The sequence below is a fragment of the Mauremys mutica genome, chromosome 7, assembly GCF_020497125.1.
Source record: "Mauremys mutica isolate MM-2020 ecotype Southern chromosome 7, ASM2049712v1, whole genome shotgun sequence".
Classification (NCBI taxonomy): Eukaryota; Metazoa; Chordata; order Testudines; family Geoemydidae; genus Mauremys; species Mauremys mutica.
Genome location: NC_059078.1, coordinates 80,834,063 through 80,859,231, shown reverse-complemented (window position 1 = coordinate 80,859,231; position 25,169 = coordinate 80,834,063). Strand labels below are relative to the sequence as shown.

Genomic DNA, 25,169 nt, shown 5'->3' with positions numbered 1-25,169 from the left:
GGCAGAGCTATGACTCCCTGACTTCTGCCCTCACCCAGACACTCTAATCAGCCATGGAGGCAAGTATGCCACATCCCAAAAGTGACTGTCCCCACCATCCCCACACAGAAACAGGCAAGCCTTGGGCAGTATTGTGCCTCAGAGATGTCCCTAAAACTGCTGGTGCCATCCTACACACTTTACCTGGCTCAGTACCTAACAGAACAATCTAGCCCCTACTTAGTTTTTGTTTTCTTTTAGCAATTTTATTTTTTCTGTGTAATATTGTTGATTGTCTTCTTCTTTCCTCATTTTATTGTTGTGTAGTGTAAAACAAGAAAGTGCTCTCCTGTATGCTTCACTGTAACGGAGCGTGAATATTTGGCTGGATTGTGCTGAATCTAGCCTTCTTGTTTGGCATTTCTCACAGAAACATATGAGCAACAAGAAAAAAAATGAAGGAACAAACAGGTCGGAATTATCAATGCACTTTCTTAGGTGGGGTGGGGAGGTGGGATGTGATTTTTTTCAAACTTCTCTCACATCTGATAGCCCTCACTATTTTGTTGTTGATTTGTAGTTCTACCTACATGCTAATAAAGGTCTCTCTCTCACTATGCCGGGGTAGTCACTTTATTCAGAAGTTACATGGTCAATATCTTCTATCAGACACTTGTTCCCAAACGTGATGAGTTTGCTCCTGGAAGGACAAGTGGAAGTTAAGTGTAAAGGTAGGATAAAAGTCTTCAAATCAAGCTGGTCACAAGCAGGGACACTAGAAATTTTTGAGTGTAGAAGATATACAGGAATTATGATGTTAGGGATTCATTCACTCACTCAGTGGGAAAATCCCTTTATGGGTAATGAGAAACGGTGCTTAGAAATAATGACAGATGCCCCAGAAATACCACTGGTAGATAGATGGGTAAACAGATGATAAAAAAAAACATAGGAGCATATGCTGCTATCCTTTCATGCACACAATTCCTTCTAACATCAGTGTGATTCTATGCATGGATTGAGAGCAGAACATGGTCCATAGTGTTATCCTTAAAAACAATTACAACCTTAAAAATTAAAAGATACTGCACCTGATTTCATCTTTATCTGACAGAGCTCTAAATATGCAGATTGAATGCAGTGTTCATTTATCCATTCTGTAACCGTCTCATATTCCAGGGATTTTCTTTCCGTACTTGCATCACTTAAAAATATGCCTGTAATACAATGTTAACGTGCCTTTCTTTAAAAGCAGGAACTGCTGGCTTGCCCCCTGGCTTAGTATCAGTGCTTAGGTCTGCATGTAGTCTCAGACTGTTTTGTGCTAGGCTGGGGGTGGGGGTGGGGGTGGGGTTGGGACCATGCACAGCCATTATGGAGCAGAAGGGTGTGTGTTGCATCATTCTTTAGTGATAAGGAACGGCCCTGATGGGGTTTGGAATGGCCAGAACATGTTAATACCAAACACTTAAAGATACTTTCCAGTGTATACATTCAGAAAGAACTGCCCAGAAACTCATTAATAAATCTTAAAGTAAACTGAAGCCGAAGCTATTATTCAGATTAAAAAATAAATAGTTTGGATAAGCAGCTGATCCTCAGAGAAAGGGAGGGAATTGGGTTGGGAAGAGGAAAAGAGAGCAATAAGATGTAGACAAAGTAGTTAGGGAAAAGGGAGACTGCCAAAAGCTTGGGATACTGGTCAAGTAAAGTTCAGATTGGCATGTAAACTCTTTAGGGACTAGTTTAAACCACTCCTTTGAAACTCTTGTGGTTCACATCTTCCAATACTAGTAATATATACAGTATTAACTTACAGCAGTACACAGTTTGGTTAGTCTGTCTTTATAAAACACAACACAGTATACCTGCTATAGGACAAAAATACACATGCTTAAAACATAGCAGAAAAAATATGGCATAATAAACTGGACTCTTAAAATGAAACGGTCAAACTTATTTGACAAGCCTAAATACTTAAAGAGCAGAAGGTAAAGGCAGCACAGTAGCATGACGGGAAGCATAGATGGTGCAGTGAAATGGAGCATTGAGTGTTGTGTAGTAGTTTAAGATCGCTTACACCATAGGAAATGGACCAACTCGGTTGTTCACACAGTACAAGAAATATCAACTTAGAAGTTTATTATAGCACTTGACTGTCACCCTAGAGAAGATAGATGAAAGTTGAGATTCACGAAAGGGGAGGAGGAATTTTGTAAAATGTAATCTGTTGCAATAAATGTGGAAGATTAACAGCCTCTTACCATATCTGTTTTGAGCACTTTGTGAGGCATTTACAAATTGCTCTTAAAATTGACATGGCAAACAAACTCTCAGTCAGGGTAATACAATAGACCACCATCCCCCAGCCTTATTTCACTTTGGTTTAAACTGTTTTACTGTTCAGCAGAGAACAAAAAACACCCCGCCCCATAAAATAAACTGGTTTCTTAAAATCCTGGGTACGCCCCGCACACACTCACATGAACAAACCCTTTATTTTTAAAACAACACTTTTGCAGGCTCTAACACTCAGTTTCTGTGTGGACTTTGACCCTGTGACTTTCATTAAGGTCAATGAAAGCTGAGCAGATTCACCAGACTTTTCAACTTGTACTTCCCCTGGCTACATTTCAGCTCTGTATCCTATTACATGAGGAGGCAGCAAAGGTTCATGATTAACAATTTAATGTAAGTTACATCATGAGAGAGGCATATTGTGCAATCTTCTTACATAATTTACTGTACATGGTAATTGCTCCAGTTTGAGTCATAAGTCATTCATGAATAGGGCTGCAAGAATTAGAGAACCTGCAAGCCATATATGGGTGTAGTTCTGACAACAATGAACAGTTGTGAATAACTAGATGTTAATCTTCATTTTCCAACTTTCCATTTGTTAAATTTAATCATCTGGAACTTGTAGATGTATAAAATTTTGTACATACCTATGATGCAGTACAAGCCTTTCTGGCAAACCTCTTCCAAACTGCCTTCGTGTGTGTTACGGAAAATAATACCCAGTCTTAACCCTTTATAGTGGGACTTGTGAACTTTTGGACAAAGCTGGGAGTGGGGCTTGTGAGCCTGATCATACAAACAGACACATGAGTAACTTTTCACACGTGAGTAACCCTATTAGATGGTAGGGAATCCTTATTACCCGCTTCCCCATTGGAATACTTGTGTGCATATGGTTACTCAAGTGTTTGAAGTATCAATAGAAACCTTAATCCTTGTTTTTGGCAGCAACTATGATGTGCTAAGTCAGGGGTAGGCAACCTATGGCACGCGAGCTGATTTTCAGTGACACACACTGCCTGGGTCCTGGCCACCGGTCCGGGGGGCTCTGCATTTTAATTTAATTTTAAATGAAATTTCTTAAACATTTTAAAAACCTTATTTACTTTTACATACAACAATAGCTTAGTTATATATTATCGACTTATAGAAAGAGATCTTCTAAAAACGTTAAAATGTATTACCGGCACGTGAAACCTTAAATTAGAGTGAATAAATGAAGACTCGGCACACCACTTCTGAAAGGTTGCCGACCCCTGTGCTAAGTGCTCAAGATGTACAAAAATGGATGGTCCCTGCACTGAGGATGGAGGACTAAACAGGCAGAAAAATGGGTCAAGGAATGAGAACGAGATTCACTATACACAGCACAGCTGAAAATGACTAAGATAAATTTAAAAGTAGGGAAGGTAGGGGCCCCATGAGAATGAACTGTGCATAAGGGCTAATGAGAAAGAAATCACAGAGGTATTATCAACAAATCAGTGTATGTATAATTCAACATGGCAATAAATATGGACATCAACACACATATAGGGCCCTACCAAATTCATGGCCATGAAAAACACATCATGGACCATGAAATCTGGTCTCCTCCTGTGAAATCTGGTCTTTTAGGTTCTTTTACCCTATACTATACAGATTTCATGGGGGAGATCAGTGTTTCTCAAATTGGTGGGCCTGCCCAAAAGGGAGTTGCAGAGGGATCAGAACGTTTTTTGGGGGGTTGCGAATTGCCACCCTTATGTCTGCGCTGCCTTCAGAGCTCGGCGACTGGAGAGTGGCGACTGTTGGCCGGGTGCCCAGCTCTGAAAGCAGCATCCTGCCAGCAGCAGCGCAGAAGTAATGGTTACAATACCATACATGCCATCCTTAATTCTATGCTGCTGCTGGCGGCAGCTCTGCCTTCAGAGCTGGACTCCCAGCCAGCAGCCGCCGCTCTCCAGCTGCCAAGCTCTGAAGGCAGCACCACCTCCAGCAGTAGCGCAGAAGTAAGGGTAGCAGTATCACAACCCCCCCCCCAACCCCAGAACATTGTAACCCCTTCCCCACACACACTCCTTTTTGGGTCGGGACCCCTACAATTACAACACTGAAATTTCAGATTTTAATAGCTGAAATCATGACATTTACTATTTTTAAAATCCTATGACCATGAAATTGACCAAAATGGACCATGAATTTGATAGGGCCCTACACATGTGCAAAGCCCCTTGTTTGAAAAAAAACAAACCCTTTAAGATCACCTGTTGAATGATGCCCTTAAGCAACAGTGTCCTCTCACTGATCCGTTTGTGGATTGTTTTCTGCTATTTGTTTTGGACTGTTACACCTGTTAAGACAGGGAACGTGTTATTTGTCTAGCAGAGTTCCCTTATTGTTCACCACTCTGCATACATAGCATGCTTTGAATATAATAATCCACTCTATGTACTTTACTTCAAAACAGAGTTAGGCAGAATGGCATCAAGCATCTCTCATTACTTAGAACTACATTTAAAGTTTTTAAGTCAAATATTACGATTTCACCTCTGCTATATCTGATTCCATTGACTCTTTGGCATCAGTGATTCTTGCTTGTTTAACCAAGGAATAGGAAACAGAGTCTATGTAATGGAATACCCTGGGTCACAGATCATCTGGTATGCTGGGGCTGCTTTGTGCCCCTGTGACACAAAGCAGCTTTAAGCTTGCTTAATTTGGCTACTTGAAGATTTCCCCTCTATGCACAAAATCCTCAGCTGCCATAGTGTCTCCTATGCCACTCCCACTCCCTCACTGGCACTAAGACATGGAGCATAGCTAAGGAAAGAGGACATACCATGCCAGCTGCTATGGTCTCTTGGGGCCATGGGCAACATTCATGAAATAAAGCTGATATCATTTACTCCAGAGAGCAACCTGAGCTCGAACAACACCAAGACTCCAACCACACAGCATAGCTTTCCCACACCTCTCAGCTGGGCCAAGCACTACTCAGCTAGAGCTGTGGATTGTGTCTTTTGGGGACTCAGAAAACATTTGTATATGTTGACAACAGACCAGTTCTCCTTTGTTTGCACTAAAATGGCTTTATCAACCAGGTGAGAGTGTCAGGAGTTATTTTTTGCTGCTTGATTGTATGGCAAGGATGTAGTGATATAAATCTGCATCTGAACACTGGCACAAGGCTGATGGTCTTCCTCAGGAAGCAATTGGTACACAGCATGAGCACCATTTTTTTTAAACTTAACTACTTTTAAATGGAGCATGGGGCTGAAGTGGCTATCCATAGTTACATACCGTATGCATACATTAATGCATATTAGCATAAAATCCTGATTATGAGCTGATAGAATCTCTCACTCTTCTACTCCTTTTTTATTGATTCATGACCATCTAGATACATATGATTTCTCCCAAGGGCTTCATGTCTTTGTGACTGTCCTGTGTGTCTGTGCATGCAGACACAAATCTGTGTATATAGTGTAGTGAGCCTGAGTGGCCTCCCTCCAACCAGGGGAGCGAGGGAGCCTTACCCACCCCTGAGAGGGCGGAGCCTAAATCACCCCAACCCCCTCACTGGAAGGACCATGGCAGAGCCAGAAGTATAAAAGACTGGCCCTACAGCTCAGTGGAGGGTGAGCCTGCAACAGAGGAGGATGCTCAGCCAGTTCCCCAGAGGCCCCAGAGGAAATGGCGCCTCGCTGTTCCCAAGCCCCAGCTGTGGACGAAGACTGGCCCGGAGTCCTTGCTGCCGTTTACCCCGAAGAGCCAAAAGAGGCCTCGAGGAAGCAGGTACCAAAACCCGGGAAGGCAGGAAGTAGCCAAGGGACAGCCATGAAGCAGCCGGCTGCAGAGCCCTATGTGGCTCAGTCGGCGTGTTGCGGCTGGCTCCCCACCAACACAGGAGCAGCCAATCCTGCCCCTGTCAGGGCCCTGGGCTGGGACGTGGTGGAGTAGGGTGAGCCCATGTCCCCCTGCTACCCCACCCTGAGCGGTGGAACCCCAACACGGTGCAAGAAGGCTCTAGCCCAGGACAGGAGCCCCCTTATCCAGCCCCCTTTGAGACTGTGTTTGCTGGCAGCCTGAACTCTGTCCAGGCCAAAGCTGGCCCTAATAGACTGTACTTAAAGGGCAGACCACTTGCACTAGCCCATTCCAGGCTAGAGCCCGGCAGGGACCATTAACCATGCAGCCCCATTGGGACTTTTGCCTGTCTTACAGACTCTGGTCCTGGCCCACAGGACTAGCCTGAGTGGCCTCCCTCCAATCAGGGGTGAGGGAGCCTTACAATAGCAATACCATAAGTGCATAAAGCACGTGATCCCAGACAAGTGTCAATAAAACGTATCCCTCTATGCCGGGGTAGGCAACCTATGGCACGCGTGCCAAAGGCAGCACGCGAGCTGATTTTCAGTGGCACTCACACTGCCTGGGTCCTGGCCACCAGTCCAGAGGGGCTCTGCATTTTAATTTAATTTTAAATGAAACTTCTTAAACATTTTAAAAACCTTATTTACTTTACATACAACAATAGTTTAGTTATATATTAGAGACTTATAGAAAGAGACCTTCTAAAAATGTTAAAATGTATTACTGGCACACAAAACCTTAAATTAGAGTGAATAAATGAAGACTCGGCACACCACTTCTGAAAGGTTGCTGACCCCTGCTCTATGCCATTGTTCATTCTGCATATCACCCACATTATGTAAGCAAACTATTTTAAAAATGTTTGCAAGAGTTTTAACATTGTACTGGTACTACTTTAGGATCCCTCTGCCCATCAAGCCACAATAGCATGAGTCATACCACCAGGCCTTGCAGGAAAGGAGAATTACATTTTAGTAACCTCTAAACATTACCTACAATAGCAGTTCCTGTGCACAATAATGCGGTGGATAAAAGATCCAACATTTCTGGACTTACTAAAAGTTGGGAGTCTTGCCTTCTTGGTTTAATACTCCTGCTCTTAGTTCTGATGGGTCACATTGGATCACTCCTTATGTGACAATAGAACAGATGTGAATTTTGCTCATTTGGAATCAATTTGGGATTCAATTTAGTAATTGAGAATTGAGTAATTTGGGAGAAGAAATTCCACATGGTGGGTGTTGTGGGGAGAAAACATTTTTTTGGGAGGGTGGAATTTTAAAAATGATGTCGGGGGAGCTGCTCAAGGGGTAGAGATTGCATTCATCAATTAAGTTAAGGAAGGGGCATGCAAGGCAGCTAAAAGTGCCTAATAAATGCAAGTTATCAGATGGCTATCCCCATCCCACATATGGTATGTAAATAATTTTATCTAAATAATCTACTGGGATTAAATAAAGTTCAATTTAGATACTGTACTCTCATCAGAACTGAATGTGCCCTCTGACCCTTCACTGAAAAAAGCTTCCTTTAATAATGATTCTATTATTACCTCATTCCATTTTGCACAAGACCATAATGTATAAACTACTACAAATATGGAATAATGAAATTACATGCAGTTTCATAACGTGCCATTTGGGAGAGGGAAAAAAGGCTTTGGATTGTAATTTCATCTTTGTTACAAAGGCTTCTGTCTGATTTTCCCTTTCCTCCTCTTCTCAGAGCAGGACAGGATACTACACCCTCTGAAGTGGTGGGCATTTTGCCATTGAATTTAGTGATTGCAAGAGTAAGCCCATAATGTTCATACTGGATCCATGAGCATTCCATTGATCTGGCCTATGTGGGCTCCAGTCTTTGAATATGTCACAGGATGTAATAATACGGATATCCCTGCCTGAGAGAATTTAAGTAGAAAGTCCAAAATATTAACTGGGGATTCATTATCTCCATCGTAAATACACTTCCCAACCAGTCACTCTCAGAGCTATAAGTTAACATAAAAACAATAGCTGAGATTTTCATAGAATCGGAAGTGTAGAACTGGAAGGGACCTCAATAGATCATCTAATCCAGTCCCCTGCACTCAAGGCAGGACTAAGTAATAATTAGACCATCCCTGTCTACCCTGCTCTTAAAAATCTCCAGTGATGGAGATTCCACAACCTTCCCAGGCAATTTTGTTCCAGTGCCTAACTACGCTGACAGGAAGTTTTTCCTAATGTCCAACCTAAACCTCCCTTGCTGCAATTTAAGCCCATTGCTTCTTGTCCTATCCTCAGAGGTAAACAAGAACAATTTTTCACCCTCCTCCTTGTAACGACCTTTTGAAGAGTGACTAGTGATTTGGGGTGCCTCCATTTTTGGATGCCTGAGTTAAGGGACCTTAAAGAGACCTGACTTTCATAGGGTGGCTGCTCAGCAGTTTCTAAAAATTGGGCTAGTTTTAGGGCACCCAAATTTACTCATCACTTTTGTAAATCTTGGCCAACTGTCCTTGAAGAAAGTGCTATAGACTGAAAGTGGTGTTTGTTTAAAATGGGCTAAATTGTTCTCATTCTTTTCACATTAGGCATTTGAGGACCTTGACAGTATCTAAAGGACATCTGCTTTTCACTGAATCATTGGAAAGAGGCAGCTGTATTGGATTTGGGGGTTGTTCAGTCCTGGCTTATGTTCAACATGAGGGTTCTTCATTACTGGCACAGAGATCCTATACTCAGAGGAAAAGGCCTTCCTCATTATGCAGGTTGAACACAGAGCACCCTTCTGGTAAGGGACTATAACACCAAATATATTTCTGTTTCTGGATGTAATTCCTAGCTGGGTATGTTTCTCTCCAACTTAGGCTAAGGCTGCCTTCTGGCAAGCTGGACCCAATTATTATGTATAACCAGATAATGAATGTATTTGAAGGCCTTCAGATTTTTACTTGGCATTTAAAGGCTACAGCTTTTATTTACAAGGCAGTTTGTGTGTGGTTTATTGGAGTCAAGGAGGGCAGAAAGGGGGAGATGGAATGGTGGATGCAAACCATGGTTAATCTGTTTCTAAAATGAGTTTCTATTTACATGGTCCTGGCCTTTCAAATTGCATGACCTTGGAGCCACACAGGTCTGTCAGTAAGCATTCATTAGCTCTGCTCTACAACAGCATAGGCACACAGATAGCTGCAACTGAGAGCATAGCAATGTATCCACTGACCAATAGTGCCACCTTATTTTTCACCTTCACTTTTAAGATGACATTATATCAGAGACAGAGATCCTGTCCCCAAAACATTTGCATCCCCTCTTCTCATAAGGGGGATCCCAATAACCAACCCGGTTTGGGCGGGGAGTGGGGTAGTTTCACGTGTGACCATCTAGGCTGGCTGGAGGAGCACCTCCTCCTAAACATGGCCCCATAGCAACATCACCAGCCAGATCAACCTAGAGATGCTTTTGCTGGCATGGTGGAGGAACCCACCTTTGGGGACTTTACATGACTCATTCTCATAAGTCAGCTACGGAATTACTCAGGGATGAGTTATACTCCACAATACTGCCTCAGTGCCTTTGGATCACCAACTTTGAACCCCAGCAGAGGCATATGGAGACAGGGACAAAGAGTACTGCATGCCCAAAGATTCCCCTGACTTCCTCCTCTTTTCCCAGGAGGATTTTTTTTTATTGGTACAAGGTCTGAAGGCAAGCAAATCTTGCAGAAGCATATTAGACATAAGTATCCAATCAATTCTATTTTCCCAGGCCATCCTTCCTGAAGGGTAGCCCTTCCTGCTAGCCAGTGTCCCCGAAAAAAGCCTTAGCACCTAGACACTGTGGTGATAGATTCCTTATAATTAAGAGACCTATAGTCCCTGCCTGTAGGTCTACCAGACATTTCCCTCCCAGGTGAAGAAAGTTGGACATGCAAGAACTTCTACATCGCTATGTTCTCTGAAACAGAATTAAGCATTCAGCTGACTGTCTTGATTGTGTAGGGTTGTAAAGAGGCTTCTGCCCCAACATCAGACAAAATATTGTTCCCCAATATTATATTAAGGGTAGAAGGCATGTGCAGGGATCAGACTTCTATCTATTACTTTCAGAAAACCAGTGCTTCAGTACCACAAGAAAAAATTCTGCAGGATGGTCGGCACCCAAATCTGGGTTGATTAGGAACTCAGAGTTTGGAGGAGGCTTTCATAAAGAACATTTCAGGACAATCATTCCCAACAGAAAGGAAATTTATTTCAAATACTGGGGGCAGGACCCCATCTTTTGGGAAAGCCAGTGGAAGATGACTGATGTCTGCAGAACCCATCCTGAGAGTGTTTCATTGACTGAAATTAGAACAGAAGATAGCCAAGGAATCCTACGTGCCTGTCAGCTAGTTAATGGGAAAATTAATTTCTTCTGGTTATTGTGTAATGATATCTATACTGACAGTGGGATGAACCCAATGGACTTTAGAGCTCTAAATAGCAAGGATTGTCAAAATTGCCTTTGCAGCACCTTTGGACTTTCCAAACCTTAGTTATCTCTGACCTTATTTTTTCCCCAAGGAACAAATCTTGGACACATTAACCCCAACAGGCCTCAAATGACAAAAACAAAAGGCCAACACATTTCAGGGTTTCATATCACATAAAAGCCAACATGTCCAGCTATAGTATGATCACCCCAGTAGAGGGGCATCATCAGGTAGCATACAGGCAATGTAACGGCACAGAAGTGTGACAGATGAGAAAGAGGGACTTTCCTGTGCTCCAATGTCTTATTGGGTGCTTAGATGATCCCTCAGGCTGCTCTAATTTATGCTGGGGGACTGGTTGCAGCCAAGCACCAAGCTTTAAGTGTTTCTCTTCCTTCTATGTTTTCTAATATAAGGTTAAATTCACTGAACACTCCAAAAGCCGTGCCTTCTCCTCTTCACTTTGACCCTTTCCACCCTTCTCACATCCCCTGCCTCCCTTCATTCTGCCTACAGCATACCATCTCCTTGGGATTGATTGTATAATTGTAGATTTACCTCAAATCCAGTAAAAATGTCTAACCCCTTCATTCATATTTATGCACCTACACGCTGTGAGACAAATGATCTTCTTTCAAACAGTGATCTAGTGATTTTTAGTTAGTTAAGAAATAAAGTAAACAACCAACAAGCAAAGTAAATACTGAGCATAAAATATGCTGAGTTGAAAAGTTCACTAAATACACCCACTGCCACTTGTTAAACAGCAAAGTCCTTGTTTATGATGACAACTTATTTTCCCTTCAACCCCCAAGGACTTGATTTTACCTCACCACTTTGGAATGTCTCATTTGTAAATCTTTTGAGGTGAATTCTTAGAGCCAAAACAGGTTGCATTTATTCACAATGGCATGGCTTTTAGTCCTGAGAGTAGTCCCTGTGAATCACTTTTGAAGGTTCGGGCTACTGCTGTAAGTGCTCTCCAATATGACCAAAGGCCTGTAAGGTGGGAATTTAAAAGTGCTCTGCATTAGCCTTATCCTGCAGTTCCAATTAAGTCAATGGTAAAACACACAGGTGGTTCCTGCTCTGTTAATTCCTCTTCATGTAGTTTAAGAGTCAGATAAATTGGACAAGATGCACTAAGACCCAGCAGAGTGCTAACTTCCTTCTTTGTTTTGTAGTTTTCTGGCTGCCAAAATGATAGCACTGCTCTCTAAGGGGCTGGTCCAATGCCCATTGAAGCCAATGGAAAATGGCAGAGATGCTTAATGACTTCTTCGTTTCGGTCTTCACCAAGAAGTCTGAAGGAATGCCTAACATAGTGAATGCTAATGGGAAGGGGGTAGGTTTAGAAGATAAAAAAAAGAAGTTAAAAATCACTTAGAAAAGTTAGATGCCTGCAAGTCACCAGGGCCTGATGAAATGCATCCTAGAATACTCAAGGAGCTAATAGAGGAGGTATCTGAGCCTCTAGCTATTATCTTTGGAAAAATCATGGGAGACAGGAGAGATTCCAGAAGACTGGAAAAGGGCAAATATAGTGCCCATCTATAAAAAGGGAAATAAAAAACAACCCAGGAAACTACAGACCAGTTAGTTTAACTTCTGTGCCAGGGAAGATAATGGAGCAAGTAATTAAGGAAATCATCTGCAAACACTTGGAAGGTGGTAAGGTGATAGGGAATAGCCAGCATGGATTTGTAAAGAACAAATCATGTCAAACCAATCTGATAGCTTTCTTTGATAGGATAGCGAGTCTTGTGGATAAGGAAGAAGTGGCGGATGTGGTATACCTAGACTTTAGTAAGGCATTTGATAGTCTCACATGATATTCTTATCAATAAACTAGGCAAATACAACTTAGATGTGGCTACTATAAGGTGGGTGCATAACTGGCTGGATAACCGTACTCAGAGAGTAGTTATTAATGGTTCCCAATCCTGCTGGAAAGGTATAATGAGTGGGGTTCCGCAGGGGTCTGTTTTGGGACTGGCTCTGTTCAATATCTTCATCAACAGCTTAGATATTGGCATAGAAAGTACGCTTATTAAGTTTGCAGATGATACCAAACTGGGAGGGATTGCAACTGCTTTGGAGGATAGGGTCATAATTCAAAATGATCTGGACAAATTGGAGAAATGGTCTGAGGTAAACAGGATGAAGTTTAATAAAGACAAATGCACAGTGCTCCACTTAGGAAGGAACAATCAGTTTCACATATACAGAATGGGAAGAGACTGTCTAGGGAGGAGTACGGCAGAAAGGGATCTAGGGGTTATAGTGGACCACAAGCTAAATATGAGTCAACAGTGTGATGCTGTTGCAAAAAAAAGCAAACATGATTCTAGGATGCATTAACAGGTGTGTTGTGAGCAAGATACGAGAAGTCATTCTTCCGCTCTACCCTGCGCTGGTTAAACCTCAATTGGAGTATTGTGTCCAGTTCTGGGCACCGCATTTCAAGAAAGATGTGGAGACATTGGAGAGGGTCCAGAGAAGAGCAATAAGAATGATTAAAGGTCTAGAGAACATGACCTATGAAGGAAGGCTGAAAGAATTGGGTTTGTTTAGTTTGGAAAAAAGAAGACAGAGGGGACATGATAGCCATTTTCAGGAATCTAAAAGGATGTCATAAAGAGGAAGGAGAAAACTTGTTCTATCCTTAGAGGCTAAGATGAACAAGAAGCAATGGGCTTAAACTGCAGCAAGGGAGGTTTAGGTTGGACATTAGGAAAAAGTTCCTAACTGTCAGGGTGGTTAAACACTGGAATAAACTGCCTAGGGAGGTTGTGGAATCTCCATCTCTGGAGATATTTAAGAATAGGTTAGATAACTGTCCATCAGGGATGGTCTAGACAGTATTTGGTCCTGACATGAGGGTAGGAGACTGGACTCGATGACGTCTCAAGGTCCCTTCCAGTCCTAGAATCTATGAAATATATGAAAGACTGGGAACAGGACCTAAGACTATATACAAGATCCTTGCCAAACAAACATGCTTCAAAATGTCTCATCCTTTGAGTAGTTTGTATCACAGGTTTAGGCATTTTTCCTTTCACTGACTAATTCTTTAGTTAAAAAGTAGATATGAATATGCAATATTAGTGTTGCTTACTCTTTTCGCAGACTGATTTCTGCTTTTAATTCCCAGCAGAATCAATTAACAGTGAATAATTTTCAGAGTGCTTGAAAGTGCAGAAATACTGCTTTAAAAATTAAACTTCTTTGGCTGAATAAATATACATTAGCCAGTATTATAGTGTCCTATCACACACAACTTGCTTTATACGCTTTCTAATGACTCAGATTGATTGCAAAAGTGTGACTAGCTTTGCCAAACACTGCAGAAAGCCAGGCAAACCTGAAGTTTTTCTGATGTATTTCTCATAGAATATGAGAAATTTTCTCATATTTCTGCCACAGAACAATAAAAATACTAATATCTTTGTTCCCAAAGATATTTATTTTTTCAAATAAACGATGGATTTTGGAAAAACATCTTGTGTTTCCTGGGTTCATGAATCACGGTATATAACAAGAGTGACATGGCAGGACAGAATGTGCACGTTATCTTTAAAAAATGCCAGAATAGATGCAGGGGGAAGGGAGTTGTTGCTGCTGTTGTTGGGGGTTTTTTTTGGAGGGGAGAACTCTTCTCTCTATACTCTGAAGTATTGGATATTGGAGTTTCATGCACGGAGTGCTTGCAGGAGTGGACCCTGGGCCTTTCAGTGGGCACCCAGCTTGTTACCAGGAATAACTGTCTGTTACTTTGAGTAGGAAAAGTTGGCCCTAAAATAAAACCCAACTATAAAGCTGCACCTTCTACTTACTGGCTAGAAGATTTGTATTTTAGAGCTTAACGTTGTAAGTTCAAATCCCTTTTGATATTGTATAATCTTGATTCTCTGGGGGGTAGGTTAGCAATGATGCTACTGTGTATTTGCAAGCCCTCGATCACTGAAGAATGGTATCCTACTGTTGACTTGAACTCACACATACAACCTCCAACATTATCATCATGCCAAGAGAGAGAACTTTTTTTCTGGAAGCTTGGGAAAAACTCAGGCTTAGTAGAATGGTTATGATGGACTCTCTCATAATCGTGTTCTAAGCTGGCTAAAACAGTGGGGCTGTTCTTTCAGCTTGCTTTGTGTTTTCAGAGTTTATACACAGATTTCAAATCCTTCAATTTCCTCTTGATCCTTTGTATATAGGATTGACCAGTGATTATCTTCTTAGGTATAGCTGAATTAAAAACAGTGATAACTCTGATGATAGATGTATCAACTGAGTGTGTGTGTGCGCGCGCGCGTGTGTGTGAGAGAGAGAGAGACACACACACACACACACAGAGGTGGGGAGAAGGGGATTACATTCACTTACTACTGACAAGTAAATCCCAGTATACAAATAATAATGAATCAGTTTGTAAATATTATTCCACATTTTCAGAATACTGAAATATTTTGGAGGCTTCTCTGTCTTCTATCAAAATGCCTTGTTTTCAAATCTCAGGTTATTGAGACAGTACAGCGCATTTCTAAACGGTATATGTCAGTCAGTCAAATTACATAATTTGCATTTTAAGACTCACAGATCAGGCATGGAGCATTACACTGTTAGCATCGCATCAGGATAAATTAGAAAAGGTACTTTTTGCTATAAACTATGATTAAAGTGACAAAAAATGTTCCTGCCAACCTGCCACTAAATTTCTGAAACATTTTAAAGCAAACCAAAATAGGTAACACTTAATACATAAAGGGTACCTTGTTATGTAGTTTATAAAGGGTTAGTGAATGATTAACAGATGTTTAAAGCATGTTACAGATCTAAGTACAGAGTTATGGATGGTTACAACCCCATCAGTTGCAGATAGTTGATTATAAGCAGCCTATTAATCTGTTAGACCCTAACAATTGGTTAACCATTTCTTAAAAACATGTATAAACTCTTTATAAACTGTTTATAAATGTACCTTAATATGAAGTGTAACCTCTTGGGCATTTGGTATATTTTATCCAGTGTAGGATCCAAGTAGATAAAGCATTACCTGTGCCACTCATGTTTATGCCTTTGTGATGGGGTTACCAACCCCACACTGTTGAGGAGAGGGTTAAGGAGCTGCTCTGGACACAGGAAGCCATGCCCCCTCACCTCTGCTGGGTATGCTCTCAGAGGAGGGAGTATTTTAAACATTTAGCTACCAGGACCTTGAACCATCAAATCTCATCCTTCAATTAATAATCTGACCCATAAGACACACCACAACCACCCAGTACCCAAAGACCCTTACTACATCCTCTTCTGGTCTCCTCCTCCACCACATAGCAACACCCACCTACATGTGTGTGAGTGCCTAGATGTTTATCAACTTCAAGCCCTACTCAGAACAAAGGGGTGGGGGTAAGGATAGCAACTCTCTATCTTGTTTATAGTGAAGCAACTCCAGTTTATTCGCTGATCCTAATCTGACTGCATAGGGAGAGGTGGCTTCTGACAATACATGCATCTCAAATCATTTAGCGCTTCATGGGTTGGACCAACAACACTTGCAATTCCACCTGTACATTTAATGGAATCCAATGGGGTTTTCTGCTTCCTGTGTGCACCACTGCTCAAAGGGTATCAGCTGCATTTTGCACTGGCTTTGGCTTCTGAGTAGTTCCAGCCTGCCGCCCCATGAAGGGACTTGTGTTTATATCTTTCCTCATTAAAATATTTTAATAAAAGTTTCCCTGTATTTCTAATTTTAACCTCACCAAAAAAATGGGAGACAGAACAAACAAGTGAAAACAGCCAGTAAGAAGATTACATAGCATCAAGGAATACTATTTATAGTGCTTTTCCTGTCAGGAGACTAGCTGATTATCAGTCTGGGAAGGTATGTACATAGACTTGGCAACCAACATACAGTTTGAATAACATATCCCATCACCCTGAGCACTATTGAGAAAGACAGACCCTGCTCTTTCCAATATGTTGGTTAAATGTGTAGTTTCATGGTCTAAGATAGTAAAAATTGTTTCTCCTATAATTATACAGACTGGCTTATTTTGGCCAACTGCCTACGGTACTGTGGACTCTGCTTGCCAGGTAAGGAACAAAGTCACGTTCAATATCCTAAACTGTTTGTTCTACAGCATGAATGTGCTGCATGCCTGGATATACCACCGCTCTGAGATACATTAAAGAGTTGGTTTGTAGTGAGCAGCATTTAAAGAAAACAAAGAGGTGAAGCTTACACACCTGTACCTAAACAACATTAAAGCCCTTGTTAAAGTATTGCTGCTTGAGCACAGTGAATGGAGGAACTGTGCTCTAACAGCAACACATTTATGGATTGAGGAAGGTCCATTCATCCTGCATTTCAAGGTAAGGAGTGAAGATTCATAAAACAATTGGTGAGATTTTCAATGTACTTTACCTGGAATTGAAGGAAAATAAAAGAATGTAGGTGTTTGTCCTGAAACATTACATTGGAAGGAGAGGTGAGTTTATGAGCAGGGCTAGTATTTTCCAGGCACATGGACTGAGGATATAAAATAGGAGACAGTGGAATCATGCTTTTACCTTTCTCCTCCCCCACTTATACTGGAAGCAACAACAATACTGGGAAGACAAAGATTTGAACTGAAGAGACTAGTCCCAGGTTTAAAGGGAAAGCCTGTGTATTAAAGATTGTAGCCCACCTGCAACATCCAGTGGGGTGAGAAAAACTGCTTGATCCAAATACTGCTTAGTCTAAATAAGGTTTAGATTGCTTATTTTCATTTTCTTTGGTAACTATCTCTGACCTTTTGTGCCTACCACTTATAATCACTTAAAATCTATCTATCTATCTTTTTTTAGTTAATACATCTGTTTTATATTTTATCTATATATTTGGTTGAAGTACTTGGGAAATCTCAGCTTAGTTTACAAAGGCTAGTGTGTGTCCTCTCCATATCGAGGGAGGGGTGGACTGGGTAATAAACTTACACTGGTCAGGCTTCTGACCAAGACGGTATAGTTCTGGAGTGCAAGGCTGGAGGCTTGGGAGATTTGCTGGTGCCTTTTATTGTGTGATTCGTGAATGCTTAGGTAGCATTCATGCAATCTAGCTCAGTGTGGGGTTCCATATGCTGTTGTGCTGTGTGATTACTGCACCTGGAGGGGCTTGCTGCTTGTCACTAGCAAAGCATTGTGAGACACAGCCCAGGCTGGAGATAAGGGTGCACAGGAGTACCCCAGTTCCAGGTTGTACCCTGGGAATCCTGTCAAGGATGTATATCAAATTATAACACAATAACCCTACTCTGAGCTGTCTGTTTACACAAGACTGTGGAGAACAAGGCCCAAGCTGTATACAATGGACTGCATCACAGGCCTTGGCTGGCTAGTTATGCAGGGGATTTCCCAGTATAAGCAGAGCAAACAACTGTGAGCTGCACTCTACACTGTGCATTTCATGCTGGTTCAAGCAGGGGTAAACTATCAGTGCAAGCAGCAGCTTTGCCTGCCTACACTATGGGGTTGCTGCAATGCAGTTACACCACTGTCTGGGCATCAATGGTGGTAATCGGGGCAAATCCCCCGTGCAGACAAGACCTCAGTCAGGCAGGATTTGACAGACCAGCTGGTAGTATAGAGAAGGTGGAAATAATGAGAGGAATGATGGTCACCTAGTGAGGGCCTGGTACATAGGAACCCCACGTTCAATTCCCTATTCTGCTACAGACTTTTTATGTGACCTTGGGAAGGTCCTTTGATCTCTTGGTAACTCAGTTCCTACATCCTACCCTCTGATACTCAGAGCAGAGAGTAGCAAAATCTCCTTGAAGAACCCCCAAATCAGCATTCTCCACCCTGACTCTTGTGAAAACTCCTCCTGGGAGGCCAGGCTTTACAGCTGTTTGGGAACAGGCAGGGTATGCAGCCACAGGTCACAAGTAGTTTTCCCTCTTTCACAAGTAGCTGGCATTTTGTGGTAGCTAATTTTAACGTGGACTCATTTCCTAGCTGAAATCCCCCACAGAGTATCTGCTAGTCAAAATGGCAGGAATACCCCTTACAAAGACTGATCCCCATTGCCATGAAGAGAGCAGATTTTACTACAGCCATGACTGGAAACAGCCTGATAATGCAGCTCCAAAGGAAACCAGGTTGCCATGGGACAGTTGGAATTCCAAGATCTTGGCCTCAACGTTGATGCTTCTCATCTCCATGTGTGTCCCAATATCCACAGGTTTTGGGGCCTACGCTTTTACTAATTCCACAGAAGGGGCTAACTCGACCCCTTTATAGAAGGATTGTGAAGAAACCCAAAAAGGAGAAGCTTACAGAGTTTCTAAGTCCCTGTGTTGGAAACCCACCTATAAATTCAAGGCCAGAAGTGATCATTGTGATCATTTAGTCTATCTCCTGTATAACACAGGTCAGATAGAAGAACTTCCACAAAATAATTCCTAGAGGATTTTTTTTTTAGAAAAGCACTCATTCTTGATTTTAAAATTGTCAGTGATGGAAACTCCACCGTGATCCTTGGTAAATTATTTCAATGGTTACTTACAACTTATTTCCAGTCTGAATTTGTCTAGCTTCAGCTTCCAGCCATTGGATCATGTTATACCTTTCTCTGCTCTGAAGAGCGCATTATCAGATATTTGTCCCCAATGTAGGTACTTACAGACTGTAATCAAGTCACCCCTTTACCATCTCTTTGTTCTGCTAAATAGATTGAGTTCTTTGAGTCTATCACTATAAGGCGTGTTTTTTAATCCTTTCATCATTCTTATTGCTCCTCTCTGCACCCTCTCCAATTTATCAACATTCTTCTTGAATTGTGGACACCAGAACTGAACACAGTATTTCAGCAGGGATCATACCAGTGCCAAATGCAAAGGTAAAATAACCTCTCTATTCCTACTCAAGAATCCCCTGTATATCATCCAAGGATCACATTAGCCCTTTTGTGTACAGCCTCACACTAGGAGCTCATGTTCAGCTGATTATCAACCACAACCCCCAAATCTTTTTCAGAGTCATTGCTTCCGAGGATAGAGTCCCCCACATCCTGTAAGTATGGCCTATACTTTTTGTTTCTAAATGCATACATTACATTTAACCATATTAAGATGCATATAGTTTGGTTGCACTCAGCTTACCAAGTGACCCAGAATGCTCTGTAGGAGTGACCTGTCCTCTTCATTATTTATCACTCCCTCAGTTTTTGTGTCATCTGAAAACTTCATCAGTGTTGATTTTATGTTTTCTTCTAGGTTGCTGATAAAAATGCTAAATAGCAGAGGGCCAAGAACTGATCCCTGAGGGACCCCACTGGAAACACACTTGCTCAATGACGATTCCCTGTTTACGACTACATTTTGAGACCTATTCTTTAGCCAATTTTGAATCATTTAATGTGTGCCAAGTTAATTTGATATCATTCTAGTTTTTAAATCAACATGTTATGTGGTACCAAGTCAACCGCCTTACAGAAGTCTAAGCCTATTACATCAACACTATTACCTTCATCAACCAAACTTGTAATCTCACACATACACACAAATTAGTTTGATAGGGTCGATTTTCCATAAACCCATATTGATTGGCATTAATTATTATTAGCCTCCTTTAATTTTTTATTAATTGAGTCCCGTATCAGCTGCTCTATTATCTTGCCCATGATCACTGTCAGACTGACAGGCCTATAATTACCAGGGTCATTCCATTTACCCTTTTCTAAATATTGTCACAACAGTGGTTTTCTTCCAGTCTTCTGGAACTTCCCCAGTGTTCCAAGACTTATTGAAAATCTACATCACAGTGGTCCAGTGAGCTTCTCAGCCAGCTCTTTTAAATCTCTTGGATGTAAGTTATCCAAACCTGCTGATTTAAAAATATTTAACTCAAGTAGCTGGAGCTGTTTGGAACTGTCTTCAGTGCTCTTGGGATGCTTTGGAGTGCTACTATCAGAGTGGATCTATGTTTGTACAGGTCTAATTCTCTTATTGACACTGAGAAATAGTGTGAGGCCACTTTCTGGCAGACAGTGGAAGATTGTGTTTTACTTGTGTGTGACTGGATTTAGTTTTGTAATAAAATCACTTAAGAAGTCCTTGCCTGATGTTCATTTTTGGACTCTTAGAAAAGTCTATTTAACCATTGCATGACATATTCACTGGCTGCATTTCATAAAGCCATAGAAGTTAGGGAAGAAAAAAAGACTACAGGTCATCTTCTTTATCCCTCGTCAATGCAGAGAATACTCTGCACTGTATTCTTAATTAGTTTGTCCAGTCTAGTTATAACTACATATAAAAATAAGGAGCTATGTAAGGACACAACTTTGAATGGTGTGGAATCAGTAGAAATTCTCTGTCTATAGTGCATGCCAGACAAGTTTATCCACTAAAACTATTAAATCTCATGGACTCTGTACAGTAGAAGCTCAGAGTTACGAACACCTGAGGAATGGAAGTTGTTCATAACTCAAATGTTCGCAACTGAACAAAATGTTATGGTTGTTCTTTCAAAAGTTTACAACTGCACATTGACTTAATATAGCTTTGAAATGTTACTATGCAGAAGAAAAATGCTACTTTCCCTTTTTTAAAAAAAGTTTACATTTAATGCAGTACTGTATTTGTGTTTTTAGGGGTTTTTGGGGACTCTGCTGCTGCCTGATTGTGTACTTCCAGTTCCAAATGAGAAGTGTGTGGTTGACTGGCCAGTTTGTAACTCTGGAGTTCTACTATAATTACAATCTTACCATTTTTGAGTTAAACCAACCATCAGTGGCAGTTCTGGTGAATTTAGTTAACTGTTAGTTATGTCCTAAATCAGGAATGGAATCCCTTCTGGATCATGTATAGTGTGTATCACTGACAATTACACATTTGTGCAAGCTACATGAAACCTTTGGCCTGCCTAAAACCATACACTAATGTCAATTAAATCATTTTCTTTGTATTCCTATATTTGAGCAAGTTTCTTTACCCACATGAGATTGTCACAGTCCCACCTAACAGGTTTGGGTCACAATTTAAGTCCTACTCCAGTTCTAAATGGGGAGGACACAACAACCACAGTGGCTGTTGCAACAATGAGACTGCAGTAATGGTCACAGAGGGTAAATTTCAAAGAGCACTTCATGATGGGCTGTACAGGCCCCACACAAGCAAGGAGAGGTTAATGATGATATGTGGACCTAATTGGCCTTGGCCAGCTACACTTGTAGCAGATGCGGAGAGACGAGTTAAAAAGGAGGAGATGTGGCTCAGTTTAGGGATAACCAGGAAGAGAAGCACAGCTCTACTTCTCTCTTGATGAGGAAAACTGGTTTCAGCCAAGAGTCTGGGGCTTTGATGAGTCTCCCAGTGGATGGGAGTCTGAGACAACCAAGCCCAGGAACACTGGCTGTGTGAAAACAAGCCCCAGGTAGAAGAATGGAGATGGAGTCCTGCTGAACTCTCTTTAGACAACACTGGTTTTGGAATCATAGTATTCCTTTATTTTTGATCTTTAATACCCCAGAAGGGGTGAACTTAAATCCTGACCTGACTGGAGGGCTGAGTCACAGGAAAAGGTGGATCACAAGAGAACTAGAGCAGCTGTCAGCAGAAGAACACTCATGGCAAGGCCATCTGCTGACACACCTAAATATTTCAGGTGCTGAAGTCCCCTTTTCAAAAATGACCTAGGACTTAAGTGCTTTTGAGCACTTTGGCTCCACTGTTTGTAGTTTCTGAGTGGAGGAAGAGGATGAATCTGACAAACACCTCATGCCCACAGAACAGTGCTTACTAGGCTATTGTACAGAGCCAAATTCTCTCTCTCTCTCTGTGTATATATAAAATAAAAAAACCTTTAACAATTGAGATTTATAATGGAAGACCTGAGTCATCCTGAATTAATGCAGCTACTATAACATAAATGCATCTCATTTACAATAGTAGAACAATGAAAAGCCTCATGACCATAAATATTTTGTTAACATAGCATCTCCTGTGAATGGGGGTAAAATAATATAAGCACAATCTAGGCATCATGACTGGTGCCACTCTAATATCACATCACATCCATAGCATAACTGAGAAAACACAAATAATTGTACAGCCATTAGACAACCATTATTAGTAACAATTAAATGCTGAGCAACTAGGACTCACACCAATTATATTCAGCTGTCCCCTGCTTGTTTTGTAAGATATCACACTGACTCATAGTTAAAGAAATCTATAGACTACTTTGATCAACATTTTTCATTTACACCTTCAATATCTAATAACCTTAGGCAAAAAAAGTTTGTTTCTTAGAATTGTTTGGGAAATCCATAAATAAAATAAAGTTGGAAAAACAATTATGTATGAGTCCCTACTTTTCATACAGTTATTTAACTGATGATTAAGGGTTGAAACAGAAGAAGCTTTTAAAATAAAATTAAAAAATTGCAATTCACAAAGTAATTTCTTTGTCTGATTTAAAGTTGAATTCCTCTGAGGGGTCCAACATAAGTTTCTCATGTATCAAAAGTCTTCTATATCAACCTATCAGGCAGTGAAAAAGCAACGTGCTTGTTGAATAATACCAACACCACTAAAAAAGCAACATTATTTTCTGATCACTTACAAAAGGCTTTTCCTGTTAACTGACAGAAAGGTAAAGATTTCAATGCTTAAAACTTACTTTACTTATGGTTTTCTCTTCCTTTATTGCTTCCAGTAGCAACATGGGGCATCTATTATTATTTTTTTAAAGTACAACCACAGTCCTCTTTCTCTAGGGTTTTTCAGATTGCCTGAAAGAATAAGGAAATTTAGTAAACTTTAATCTTTGTAATCTTGCTTTATGAACAATCTTCAGGTTTTCCTGTTGATAAATCAACAATCAGCCTAACATTCAAAAAAGATGTATGAAAGAAAGAAAATTGTTAACTTGAAAAAAATAAGAGATGATGGGTGTGTAAAGACAATGTACATTACTGTTTCTATATTAATAAAATCCTGATCTACCCTGAAAATATAGTTCTCTAGAAAACAGAGATTAATAGTTATAGTGAAACCTATGAGGGCTATTCTTCCCAAGACAATTTCCAATCTTACCAGACTGACCCAAAGTATCCTAAAACATGCTTAGTGAATGGCTGTGCTCTTAGACTGCCACTACTATGAAACAACAAGCTTTTTGTTGAGCTCTTCAGATAGGTCTTAATATTGTTGAATAATTCATTACATCCAGCCTGGCCCAGCTGTGTTAGTGGCAGGTGTGAAATAGGTTGGTGATGTCAGTCCAGAGTCAAATATACTAGTAATCACATCCCAAAAAAACACCACTCCTGCTGTGCTGGAATTAATAACAATCTCAGCAAAGAGGCAAATGGGCATGGAGAGTGGATGGCCTTCTAGCTGGCCATGCTTCTTCCAGGGATGAGGTATACTGATGGGGTAGCAAGGAGACGTTTGCACTGCTACTGCTTGAGTTGTACCTTGTGTGTATAAACACAGGAGTTCAATTTCTAGGTGTCAGTCAACCACCTTTCACATACACTAAATTCATTTTAAAGTGCTAAAGGAATTAAATGAAAAATAAGTCATTAAATGTTCATAAAGCTGCTGGTTTAAAGTACAGCACATGACCTGCTTAGTGGGTTGATTTTTATCTCACACAGGTTTAACTTAGCAAACCTGAAAACATTAGACCAATGAAAGGTTTTAGTATGCCTTCTAAACAGACAGCAAAGATAACCTTGTGAACTCAGCTGTCTGTCTAGAGTTGCCTCACTAAGATAATTAGCAACACATTTACAGCACAAGGTAGCGGAATTTGGACACTGTTTATTTGTGCTAATTGGAATGGCACAATGCTGGAAGTGTATGGGTCACAGTGGGAGTGCTACACCTCAAAGGTACAAGTAACCTACACCCAAACAAGACAAATCTCTCATTCATAGGGTATAACCAACCATCCAACAAAAAAGGCTTGTCTTTTTCTGGGAATAGCAGATCAGGTAAAGGTCATTGTCTTTTCAGGATTTATCCAGAGTCTCAACATGTAACTATGTTGCTATCCTGATTTTACTGAGAGTCTCATGCTGTTTGGAGGTTTTTCTTGAAGACCTGTTCCTGAAGTCCTATGATTATGTCCAATGCTAAACATTCAAAAATACAGAGCAAATCCAAAGAACCCCAAATGTATCATTATTTTAATCTCATGGACTTGGAAGGCCATGATTTTTGAACATTTGAGGTTAGCAATGCTGTAAAGGAAAAGTTCTCCTTTTCTGGGGTTCAAGGTGGAAATTAGCATTAGTCGAGTCCAGGTTAACTTTAAATCATCCCTGTTACAGACTGATATCGCTTCTTTTCTCTGGCACCACATCACAACATCTTTCCTGTCTAGAAGCACTGGAACAGATTCCCTACTGAGCCTGGAAGCGCCAGTCCTCATTCAACTTGAACTTTCACTGTTGAGTGAGGTGAAGCACAACCACCCTCCACGGGGGCTGAGTGTACTATCTCCACAGTCCTCAAAGCTCCTGCAGAGCTGACAAACAAGAAACAGACCGGAAATCAAAACCAGGTCTCCCA

The 25,169-nt window shown here is 41.0% G+C and overlaps 1 long non-coding RNA gene across 2 annotated transcripts; it reads right to left on the bottom strand.

Moving 5' to 3' along the window:
• Positions 1–1,069: 1,069 nt before the first annotated feature.
• LOC123373602 lies at positions 1,070–23,749 on the bottom strand. Of its 2 annotated transcripts, none has more exons than XR_006580774.1 (3): positions 23,685–23,749; positions 23,269–23,380; positions 1,070–1,196 (listed from the first exon to the last, which is right to left on the bottom strand). It is a non-coding gene; the product is annotated as an uncharacterized LOC123373602 (long non-coding RNA). The 2 variants fall into 2 exon arrangements; XR_006580775.1 differs by lacking the exon at positions 1,070–1,196 and adding an exon at positions 4,529–4,612.
• Between the last annotated feature and the right edge of the window lie 1,420 nt (positions 23,750–25,169).